Source organism: Trachypithecus francoisi, unplaced genomic scaffold, assembly GCF_009764315.1.
Source record: "Trachypithecus francoisi isolate TF-2019V2 unplaced genomic scaffold, Tfra_2.0 Lachesis_group13, whole genome shotgun sequence".
Classification (NCBI taxonomy): domain Eukaryota; kingdom Metazoa; phylum Chordata; class Mammalia; order Primates; family Cercopithecidae; genus Trachypithecus; species Trachypithecus francoisi.
Window position 1 is genome coordinate 48897720 of NW_022681458.1, and position 12844 is coordinate 48910563.

General features: G+C 33.9%; 1 long non-coding RNA gene across 1 annotated transcript in view; it reads right to left on the reverse strand.

Moving 5' to 3' along the window:
• Positions 1 to 6164, reverse strand: part of LOC117095347 — a 28759-nt gene extending 22595 nt beyond the window's left edge. The window contains exons 1-2 of the long non-coding RNA XR_004441931.1: positions 5981 to 6164; positions 5138 to 5221 (exon numbers count right to left, since the gene is read on the reverse strand). This is a non-coding gene — a long non-coding RNA (uncharacterized LOC117095347). The remainder of the gene's footprint in view (positions 1 to 5137; positions 5222 to 5980) is intronic.
• Positions 6165 to 12844: the final 6680 nt, after the last annotated feature.

Consider the following 12844-nt stretch of genomic DNA (forward strand, 5'->3'; position numbering starts at 1 on the left):
CCCAACCTTTTTGGCACAAGGAACCAGTTTTGTGGAAAACGATTTTTCCGTGGACAGGGTAGGGGGATGGTTTCAGGATGAAACTGTTCCACCTCAGAGCATCAGGCATTAGATTCTCATAAGGAATGTGTAACTTAGATCTCTCATATGCACAGTTCACTGTAGGGTTCACACTCACAAAAATCTAATGTCACCGCTGATCTGACAGGAGGTGGAGCTCAGGTGGTAATTCTTGCTCACCTGCTGTTCACCTCCTGCTGTGCAGCCTGGTTCCTAATACACCACAGACCAGAACCGCTCCGTGGCCTGGGGGATTTGGGAACCCTTGTTTTAGGGAACACTAAGACAACGGGTTAAAAAAGAAAACAGTTGCCCATATTCAGTATCACCTATGGGGACCCTGTGATATTACTGTGAGAAAATTAGAAGACACAAATGTACTGAAAAACAAAACAAAACAAAACAAAAAAACAAAAAACAGTATCTGTTTCCAAAGTTTTAAGCAGACTGTGCCTGCAAGCCCTGATTTAACACATACATCTTCAGAAAATTCATTCTATACCACTCTGTGCAACATGACTTTTCAAATAAAAATCATTGTTCTAAATTAAATAGACTCATTTTTGCTTCAAAGTTTTCTTGTTCATGTGTGAAAATTGAAGATACTGCTGTTAATGTGTTGGTTCTGCTAGCAAAAAAAAAAATTTCTCAACCAGTTAAGTAATTTCAGTTTATTACTTACATGCTTTATTAATTGTGTACATCAATAAATGTTAACAAATAAAACTCATGGAAGTTTATTCTGTAAAAGGTGAAACATTTAATGTGATTGTGAATGTTATTGAAAATTCAGTTTAAAAGTTTAACACAAAATTATTTCTTTTTGTGTTAATAATTCAAATGAGGCCGGGCGCGGTGGCTCAAGCCTGTAATCCCAGCACTTTGGGAGGCCGAGACGGGCGGATCACGAGGTCAGGAGATCGAGACCATCCTGGCTAACACTGTGAAACCCCGTCTCTACTAAAAAAATACAAAAAATTAGCCGGGCGAGATGGCGGGCGCCTGTAGTCCCAGCTACTCGGGAGGCTGAGGCAGGAGAATGGCGTAAATCCGGGAGGCGGAGCTTGCAGTGAGCTGAGATCCGGCCACTGCACTCCAGCCTGGGCGACAGAGCGAGACTCCGTCTCAAAAAATAAAATAAAATAAAATAAAAAATAATTCAAATGAAAATTTTGGTATAGCATTCACTGTGGTAATAAAACTATAATAACTAAATTACTAGGCTATGCTGGGCGCGGTGGCTCACACCTGTAATTTCAGCATGGTGGGAGACCAAGGCAGGGGGATCATGAGGTCAGGAGTTTGAGACTAATCCTGGCCACCATGGTGAAACCCTGTCTCTACTAAAAATACTAAAAATTAGTTGGGCGTGGTGGCAGGCACGTGTAATCCCAGCTACTTGGGAGGCTGATGCAGGAGAATCGTCTGGACCTGGGAGGTGGAGGTTGCAGTGTGCCGAGATTGCATTGCACTCCAGCCTGGGAGACAGGGCAAGACTCCATCTGGAAAAGGAAGGAAGAAAGGAAAGAAGGAAGGAAGGAAAGAAGGAAGGAAGGAAGGAAGGAAGGAAGGAAGGAAGGAAAGAAATCTTAATTGGTTGTGCTATACATGTAACTCAAAATTGCATCCTAAACATGCAGTTGTGAAAATGTGTCCAGAGCCATGAGGCCCGGAATTAGCCGACCTCTGTTGCTTGATCTCCGCAAAGCGGAGACAAGATGGCACATTTCCGGTTCTTCATTATAAACTGTTCCCGCGCGCGCCTAAAGTTTTTCCCTCGCGCTCCTAAAGCTTTTCCCGCGTGCGCCTAAACTGTTCCCGCGTGCGCAAGCCTTTCCCGCGCGCTCGCAAACTTTTTCGCGCCCAGGAAGATATGCAGCCTACGGCGCAGGCGCGATTCCGCGCCTGGGAAAATTACAAACCCACGGCGCATGCGCAATTGTAATTTGAGAAAACCCGGCCTCCTGTCACCGCCCTGGCCTAACCTCTTCCTCTGCCAGCCTATATAAGGCGTTGCACCGCCACCATTAAACGAGACTTGATCAGGCTATTTGTCTTGTCTCCATTTCTCGTGTCTTCTTGTCTTCTCCATTCCCACTCCCCCTTCCAGGGCCCGTTCGACTGTCCTGCAGGTCGGGACAAAAATGTACAAATATTTTATTTTATGTATTATTCTGTATATTTTGCTCACAGTCAAAATAACACCAAATGAGTTTTATGACAAGGCTGATTTGACATCTCTCAAAACAACACAAAATGGACAACTAGAATGTGGGAACACAGTCTTTCTGTCTTTGTTCTCCATCATTAGCTAACATTTTAAAGTATATGGTACTTAGAAGAACTAACTTTAAGTAGCCTAAATGTAATCTACTGATACTGCATTTTTAGCAGCCTAAGTGTAGTGCACTTACTGCATTTTTAATAGTCTTATAATTTTTATTGCAGTTCTCAAAATTAATTATGTGTATTTATTCAAAACATGTAATGAATGTAGCTTCACAAAACTTATCTTTAAAAATTATAAATGTAAATTAAAATCAAAACTTGAAAACAGAAAAATATTAAAATTTTCTATAAACACATAGAAAAATTGAACAAATAAAATGAGGGTACAAAGAAGTATAATATTTAATTCTGAAATTTTGCAAAGTTGGCTTTGGAATATCTCAGTCTGTGGGAAGAATTTTTTGAAGTGGCTCCAATTTTACTTGGATAAACTTATATTCTGCACCAGAATGAAATCAAACTGAAACTATGATTTGATAGTGTCAAGGTTTACAAAAGTAGTCTATAGAATTTTAAATAACAAAATAGAAGACAAGTTTTGACTTCTAAAATATTTGTCAAAAATTATAATTGGAGGCAAAAGTATAGCACCTGCAAAAATATACGAGCTGAAATATTTATATATTTCAAATTGAAGAAAATAGAGTTGATAATATTATTTATTTAGCAGAAATTTCTCCAAGCTTACAAGCTACTTCATTCTCTAGAAGAAAATTATTTTCTCAAATAAAAACTTTAGGATTCACAGAGACTGAGATGAGGGTTTCAGTATTTTCAAATTTATTAACCAAAAATGTTTGTGGAAGATAATTTTTAGGCAAATTAAAAATAAATAGACAACATTAAAATATTTTGAACAAATACCACTGGCATTATATTAGAGTTGGATACTATAAAATTAATTAAAGAATCAAAAATATATTAAATAAATTGCTACTTACACTATTGTAAATCTTCCAATGATAAATATAGGGAACTTTTTGTTTGTATACATGCTGTTTTTAGTTTTAGAAAATTGCATTTTAGAAAATAACTTTTGAATAGTACTGTTTCATAGATTTAACACTATCATAACACCAATTGTTTTTTGTCAATAGTGCCTATGTCAAAATTACATACTTTTTTTTTTTTTTTTTTTTTTTTGAGATGGAGTCTCGCTCTGTCGCCCAGGCTGGAGTGCAGTGGCCAGATCTCAGCTCACTGCAAGCTCCGCCCCCTGGGTTTACGCCGTTCTCCTGCCTCAGCCTCCCAAGTAGCTGGGACTACAGGCACCCGCCACCTCGCCCGGCTAGTTTTTTGTATTTTTTAGTAGAGACGGGTTTCACCGTATTAGCCAGGATGGTCTCGATCTCCTGACCTCGTGATCCGCCCGTCTCGGCCTCCTAAAGTGCTGGGATTACAGGCTTGAGCCACCACGCTTGGCCTAAAATTATATACTTAATTATTTTACCTTTCCCTGTCATTCACAAAAGTATTTTGGGGGGGTATCAAATAATATGGTCATCATAATGCTACTTCAGAAAACAAACCAACAAACATGTAAAGTATACAAATAAATGTTTGATATAAATATCAAGTGGTGAGGAAAAGGAAAAGAAAGTTTTGATCGAGACTACTCTAGATCAGGTGGTCACTGAAGCTGTTTTAGACAAGGAAACCTTTTAGCACATATATAGAAGTGATGATGGAATTGTGAATATCTATTGGAAGAGCAATCTAGACAAAGGCAAACTATGAAAAAAAGAAATACCTCAGCCAAAACCCAGTCTTATAGTAGTGAAAAGGCTAAAGAGATTGAAGGAGAAGCAGCAAGGCCTAGTGGCTGGAAATTACATGAAATTTTAGGGAGAGCCTGGACCAGATCATAGAAAGTCTTTGTAGATTTTCAATTTTTTTTTTCTTACTTTCTTTTTTTTTTTTTTTTTTTTTTTTTTTTTTGAGACGGAGTCTTGCTCTGCCACCCAGGCTGGAGTGCAGTGGCTGGCTCCCAGCTCACTGCAAGCTCCACCTCCCGGGTTCACGCCATTCTCCTGTCTCAGCCTCCCGAGTAGCTGGGACTACAGGCGCCCGCCTCGTCGCCCGGCTAGTTTTTTGTATTTTTTAGTAGAGACGGGGTTTCACCGTATTAGCCAGGATGGTCTCGATCTCCTGACCTCGTGATCCGCCCGTCTCGGCCTCCCAAAGTGCTGGGATTACAGGCTTGAGCCACCGCGCCCGGCCTTTTTTCTTACTTTCTATCTGTGACAGAGAACAGTGGAAGTTTTGTGGGGCGGAGTGACATCATCTGGTTTACGTTTAAAAACATTCTTCTAGTTGCTATGCTAAGAATAGATTGTAAGGATTGGAGCTAAAGAGGAAGGAATAAGTATACAAAGAGCAGTAGAAAAAATATTAATAATTAAGAGAGAAAAAGAACTTAGCTGATGAATATGAAGAACTGTGCTGGACATCTACAAAAATTACCTACTATTGCTAATAGATGTGTGTATATATTAGTTGATTTGCTTCAACAGTATACAGTAATTGAAAGTTTCAATTGCTTATAAGTTATTCAAGCACATATGAAGATAACATACAATTTTAACTATATTTTAACTACAGTTAAAAATAGTGCAATCTGAAACTTTCACAATTACTCTTAGGAGGATTAGTGTTCAGTACTGAAATTAATGAAATGATATTATCTCAATATGCATATTCAAATATGAATAAGTAGTTAAGCTCAACAATAGCATAAGCAAAAGATTGTGATAATAAACTCCATTATCTGAATTAACGAATGGCTCACCTCACTTGATAAGGTCACATTGAGTACCAGTGCATCTCGTAATACAATTTTATCATTCAATTCTATGAATCTGCTTAACTATTCCTGTATATTTTAACAGGAAATAAAAATCACAAAGAGATAAAGGTAAGTTGCCTGTGGGAGCCTGAAAAAAGAAAACCAACTAGAATAACAAATTCTTCTTGGTTTAGAATATTCCCAAATTGTATGCTTTTTACATTTTTTCAATGATTCACCATGCAGGTATTTAAATAGTAAATAAGGCATTTAAATGTTTCTTTGATATAAATCCCTGTTTTAATCTCTAGTTAAGGTTCCTCAAATTTCTTGTCTCATACGTCTAGTGATTAACAAAATTATACACATAGTGTCATACACATAAGATCTATGAGGACCTCACTTACTGAATATTCACATGTGGTTATTGTATTACTCTCTACCTCTGTGAGTTCCCTAAAAGGGAAATTGTGTGCCCTGAAAATAAATTTATGTGTGATTTTGTCAAATCATCCTTGGAGATAGAACCTGGAAGCAAACCATATTACAATGCCAAATGTGTTTCTCATGAGGCCAAATAAATTAAATCTTCTTCAGGGAAGCCATATAAAGGCTGGATTACAACATCCATGCTCTGCATTCAGACTGAAAGCACCAAGGTTATACAAAACTGAGTGGCCCTATCAAATCATTTCATTATTCCCTGCTAATTACACTAAAACCTCTATCCTTTTCAAAGCATTTTTATTTTGTCTTCTAAATGTTAGTAGTTTAAAAATAACCATGATTTAAGCCATTATTACTATATTCTCAGCTATTATATACATAACGAAATCTCTTACTCACCCCAATTAGAGGAAGTTACGGACACAGGTTATGGCATAGGGCAAAAAGGTGGCTGCCTAATTGAAAAAAGATGTTGTCCAGGGACCTATAAACAGCTCTTTAAAAACCTCCACCTTTGCTATCGTTTTCATTCGATTTATGACTTTTAAAACTGTAGTTCCAAAACTGGGTGCCAAAGTGCCTTGGGGCACTACCATGAATTAACAGGAGCACTGAGGGATAGTTTAAAATTTCTAGGAAAACAGAGTGACATCTATTGGGCACCATGCAAGTTACAACTATTAACGTGGGAGCTTACTATTTAGTACATGAAGCTATTAGCTTTGTGCTTTGTTTTTGTTTAACCTAGGTGTTTTGTGGGAAAAAAAAAAAAAAAACCTGAGACACTAAAGATGTCATGAACTCAGAGACTTTGAGAACCACTGTTGTATACATAATTTCAGTACAATGTGCAGTGAAGCCTCAAACTTCATAGTGAAGCATGCCAAGATCCATTTTTAAAGAAAGCATATATAATTTTAGAAATTATTTATTCCGTAGATAACTGCAATTTATTACTAAAAAATGATAAAATGACTTTATGTACATATGCCAAAAAAAGAAGAAAGTATAGACGTGTATCTTTATGATATCTATGTAAAGGAAAATTTTATAAAGAGGTTACTAAAGATGCTGACTATAAAATTTAAAAGTGTTAACTTCAACACAATAACATTTAAAACTTTCATCCATCATAAGACGTAAAGTAGAAAATACACAACAAAGTGATACAGATATTTTCAGTAATATAATAATTAGTATCTAAACCATATAAAATTCTTATAAATTAATGAGAAAAGCAATCCAATAGGAAAAGTGGGAGGACAAAAAAAATAAGCAAGCATTTCAACAAAAGCAAATTATAAATGGTTAAAAAAGAAACGATTTTTAAACAGAGAAAATGCAAATTAGGCACACTGAGATTTTATTTTATGCCATTTGATGGGCAAAAATTATTGCTCGATCATGCCAACCTTTGGCAGGATAAGCAACTATGTGGGCATCAGTATACTCACACCGGTAGGATAAATAGGTACAATTACTTTGAAAAATGATTTGGCATTATCTTGTAAATTCGAGCATGTGACAATCTTATAACCCAGCAATTTCTTCTGTTTTTTTTACCTTAGAATAACTCACATGCCTCAAGAAAGTATACAAAATAAAATTTAAAGCAGCATTATTTTTGTAACAGCAAAAACAGAAATAGCAGAATATCTATAGACAAAGGAGTCAATAAACAAACAAATTTATATAGCCGAATGTCAAAGAGTTTAACAATAAACAGATTATACCTGCCCAACACATTACGGAATTTTAGAACCATAATGTTAAGTTAAAAAAAGCATAACACAAATAATACAACTACAATATATTAGTTAAAAAGCTTAAAACAAGGAAAGCTATATAATCTTATGCAGACATATGATAAAACAAAAATTTTGAAAGCAAAAGAAAAAACACACAATTCGGGAAAGATGTTGCGGGGGGAGATTCAAGTGTTAGTGTTTTAGCTTTTAAATTAGATGATGACTTTATGGGTGCTATTGTATTACTATTGTTAAGCTTTACATTTATATATGCATTAGAACAACTTTTTGCATTTTAAAATATTTATAATACATGGAAACATATGCATGTTTTCATTCAGTCTTCACTAACATGCTGAGAACTAGTTAAATTCCATACTACTGAGAAAGAAAGAAATGCTTAGAATCACTTACCCCTGTCACTCATCCAATTAGAATCAAATTGAAATGAGTACCTTTCCAGTGTTCATATCACTTTGCAATGAACATCTTTTTTTCCAGAAATGGCAGAACTTAAGAGGGATCTGATAACACGAGGTTTTCCCTAGACTACTTAGTGGAATTGGTTTAATGCCATAATGGGCTCATACAAACATCATTTTAATTAATTTTGAACATGACTCAGAAATATAAATCTTTTATTTATTTATTTATTTTTAGTGTGGCAAGTGGGAGGGGGAATGATGTTGAGTTGGTTCCATTTAGCTCCACATGTAGACAGGTTCATGAGCCATTCCTTTCTGCCATCACTGGTGGAATAGGAACATAGGCTCACCCTTTATCTCAGATACTTGCCAATAACCTGAAACTTTAAAAGTGCTAGTGGCACTTTAGCAGAAATGAGGGGTATCCTCGTGGGATAATTTTATTATGAATACAGCAAAGTTTCAAGACGTGCCTAAGTATCATCCCTTTTGAATGGCCAATGGAAGTTATGCCCAAGGTTCATGAAAGAAGAGATGCTAAAAGAAAAGCCAATTAACTCTGCTAATACTTTGGTAAAGGCACTGTGTGATGCTCATCAAAAGAAGACTAAATGGTTTGTGTTCTCTAACTTGACACTCATGCAGTTCACAGACTAAGAGATGAGTGGTGCTTGCTAAAATTATAACTGGGCAGTCTCTCTGAATGTTAAATCATGTAAGGCAAGGTCCTACTGGGGTTAGCTCTGTCTTTTCACACCCTATCAGCTTCATTACGTTATTTTTCATCCTTCCAAGCACTGGGAATTCTTTCTATCGTGGGTGAATCTTTACTTTTACGCGTAATGTAGTTTCCCTTTGCCCTCAAATTTCTTCTATGTCATTTATTTGCTGGATAATAAACACATAATGTTCTTAGTTGAATCACTGCAGGACAGCCAACTGATACAACAAAATACTAGACATAATTGTTTGGATTATTCCTTCACATTATGATCTAAGATTTACTCAAATGTTTTATTTACACTTGTAACCTGCTAAATAACTGTTGTTAGCAGAACAACTGGTAAGGCACTTTTGTTGAATAACATGGATCTTTAATGGGATTTTTCCAGATAATTTGTGTTATTGTGGGTATAAACTGCGGATGTTATCAAAAATGTAATTTTATCTCCAGAATGATAATAATTACTTTTCAGTTCATTTCACTTGATACTGAGATGCTATATAAATCTAAGGTTAAAAAAATACTTTGTAAGTAATAACACTGTCTGTAACATTAGACATTTATAGATAAATGTCTATTTATTGTTTGATTATTGTCTTATACAATAGGGCTTGCAACATATGATTCCATTCTTTAACCAGAAGAAATTTATATAACTAGCTTTAAATCTCCAAAAATAGTAAAACCATGTAAGGGTCAATGACTAATGCAGATTTCAATCATAAACAGCCTTCTATTGTAACATATACAGTAATGTTTAGATGCTAGTAGCTATGTTCTAGCTCACAGTAATTACATTGTTTTATTCTGTTCTTGAAGTACTTCACACTGGTCATTGTTTCTGCAATTGTTTTAATATAAATTATCTTACAACTTATTTTGAAGTGTAAATTAATGTTATTACTTACAATAGTATTCCATATTCATCTATATGTGATTTCAGCAAGAATTGCCCATACAAGCCCTAATCCATGAAAAAATGCAGAGGTCAGTAGCTCTCTTCAAACCTGTTACTGAGAGTCCTTTTGCTCACTCACAGTCACTAGAATATAAGATCCATAAAAGCAGGAGCTCTATTTTTTTTTAACCATTGTTTCTCCAAATTGTAGAAAAGTGCCGTTCACATAGTCAGTGCTCTCTATTTCTTGAGTTGATGGATTTAGATTTGCTGTCAAGTTACTGGCAATTCTGTGGCTGCAAACTTATGCCTGCATCTGCTTACGAGTAACTTTAAACCTCAAGATTCAGAGTATACTAGTGTGAGGGTATAAAATTGAAATAAAAGTCTAAATAGAATCAATGAATATTTAAAAGTGTGAAAGTCACTGATATAAGGGACCAATCTCCAGTTTACATATATAATCATACTTTGAATAGCAGATTAAAAGTCATTAAGTACAAAAATATTGATCTAATATTCAGATATGTACAATGATGGAAAGTACAAAATAAGCCATATTTTGTAATTACTCTAATTCTATTTTAGAAATATGATTCCATGTGGATTTTTTAACCTAGTTACAAATAAATTAACACAAATTTTTAAACATGTATTTTAAGTTGCTGTATCTCTTTGGTGATGCTTTTAGCAATTCTGAAGGAAAAATTAATCAACTGTCAATTGATATGTTCTTTTACATCTTTGAAAAAATGCATGATTAGTACTAGTTTTAACTCTGATTTTTAAAAAATGACTCCAGAGATAGTAGATATTGATGTTGCCACAATAGCTTTAAGGGGTGTTGACATTTAAGTTGGTAAAATGTTAACATGAACTCACCTCTTCAAAAATAAAGTCATTAGTATTGAGCTATGCAATTCTAACGAGTGACTATTTAAAAAATTAAAGTTGTACTATAGTTTGAATACAACTTTTGAATTAGGAGTTAAATCCACATTAGTCAAGTGTCCCCCGTGATTAATTAGAAGAAGATCTAGAAGTGCTAATTGTGCCACTAGGCAATCTTTAAAGTTGGTTCTGCACTTGCTTTGAAGTTTTGTCAAAGGAAAGGACTTGGGAAATATTTGTATGTGTGATACCTAGATATATAAGTGCCACCAGTTTTCTAAATTATAATAAATGTAGCACTTTTATGAGTCTATCCAAACATAATCACATTGCTCCTAGAAATCTAATTTTTAAAACATGTAATTATTTTTCTTGTAAATTGGGCTTAAATAACTATTAATTTTTCATTAACTCTTTAAAATTCTGAGAAATGTTTAAATCAGCTTTAAAGAAATAATGACTGAAGAGTTGCTTTTTGAACAATGTTTTTCTATCTAATTTAGACTTTTTAGGTGGTTTGATCTCCAAAAAACATAAAACCTTAAATTCTGAGATTCTGGATGTTGAAAAGTATAGGTACAGTTGCAAAAGCAATATTAAAAAACAGCAACAACAATATGAATGTATAAAGGATTTTATCTGTTTTATTGGCAACAAATGAGGACCAAACTCAGGATTTCACCTGTATAAGCTTACTGTAAGTACAATCCTTCAACGTTGTCTTGCAAAGTCCTAGGATCTGTAAGCTCCATAAATCTTTCCTCAGTAGAGTTAAATAAAATCCTAGATGAATCTTTTTATGTTTCTGGCTAATTCAGAGAAAATCTATTATACAAAATGTTACACCATTTTTTATAGCATATATTCACTCACTTTCTAAACCAACTCCTTCGGTTTTCCTAACTACACAACAGAGTTTTTGAAGCTAATGGAAAATGTATAGGGAATCTAGTTGGTCTCCATTCAGGAAATTTGTATTTGTTTCCTATTACTGTTAAAATAAATTACCACAATTTAATGATTTGAAACCAGTTGTATTTATTGTTATAGGTTTAGAAGCCGGAAGTCTTAGGGATGTGTTCCTTCTGGAGACTTTAGCAGATATCTGTTAATTTTTCCTTTCCTTTTTCCATTTCTGTAGGCCACCTATGTTTCTTAGTTCATGGTCCCATCCTCAATCTTCAAAGTTAGCTGGGTAGCATGTTTTCTCTTTTCTGATCTTTTACCTCCCTTTTAAAATGATCTTTGTGATTAGCTAATTTTATTATTTATTGGGAAAATCAAAGCTCATAGATTATTTGGATTGTATGTATCTAAATGAACATAAATGTGTTTTGGTTGTTGCATGAAGTTTTTTTTCTTTATATGATTATGTTAAGATATTTAGCCAAACTTTCGAAGAGCAGATAGTACTAATACACTATAAATTGTTTCCAAACATTTCTAAAATAAAACAATCCTAATATCTTTTATAAAACAAGGAAAATATTGTCACTTTATTCCAATAAAGAAAATATAAATAAGTTTAGACCAATATCATGAAAAAATATTCGTGTAAAAATATTAAATATAATATCATAAAAGAGAGCTTAAGATAACAAATAATGTGAAATGACTAAAGACTAAGTGAAATTAAATCCAGTAATTCAAGGTTGGTTTGATATTAGAAAATGCACTTATATTATATAATATATCAATAGTTCTGAGGAGAAAAACATATGCTTATTCCCATACATGCTACAAATAATTTCAACACATTTTAACAACCATTTCTTAATTTTTAAGTCATCTAAAAACATAATTGAAAAATACTTTAGTGCTAAAGTCAGTATCTTAAATGCATAACAAATATTAGAGACATTTTTTAGTCAATCCAGGAAAGTCTGACTACTATTTCTGCCACAAATTAACATTTTACTAGAGGTTTTAGCAAATGCAATTAGACAGAAAAATAAAATAAACAACTTTTACACAATCCTGGTAAAAACTCAGTGGCAAAACCTTTCTGGAGAGCCAAACAAACCTCAAGTGAATTTACCTTTTAACCCAGAAATCTCATTTATAGAAGTCTATCATGAAGGCACACTTCCAACAATAAACAAGTTCATAAGCAGAAGGTTATTCCTTACAGTCTTGTTCATAGTTACAAAATATTGGTAACAACATCATTGTCCATATTTGGGAGGGTAATTAAAATATGATACATTCACACAGTGTAGTGCTGGGTAATATAAAACTAGAAGAAGGAAATATATATAAACTGATATAGAGTGATTTCCAGGATATACTCTTAATTTTTGTTAAAAAGAGAAGAAATAGAGACTGCATATCATGTTATATTCTTCCATAACAAGAAAAAGAATATAACTTTGGGGGTTATTTTTATGAAAAAAGTGTATCTATAAGAAACAATAAAATAATGAAATTGATGATCTATAGAAGATGTTAGAAATGAATTAAGAAGACAATAAAATTTGTAGGATGTAGCTAAAGCAATCCTTGTATAATTTTAATGTATAAAAGTTTTAAAATATTATAGAATTAAATGCTCATATTAGATAACAAGAAATATCTCAG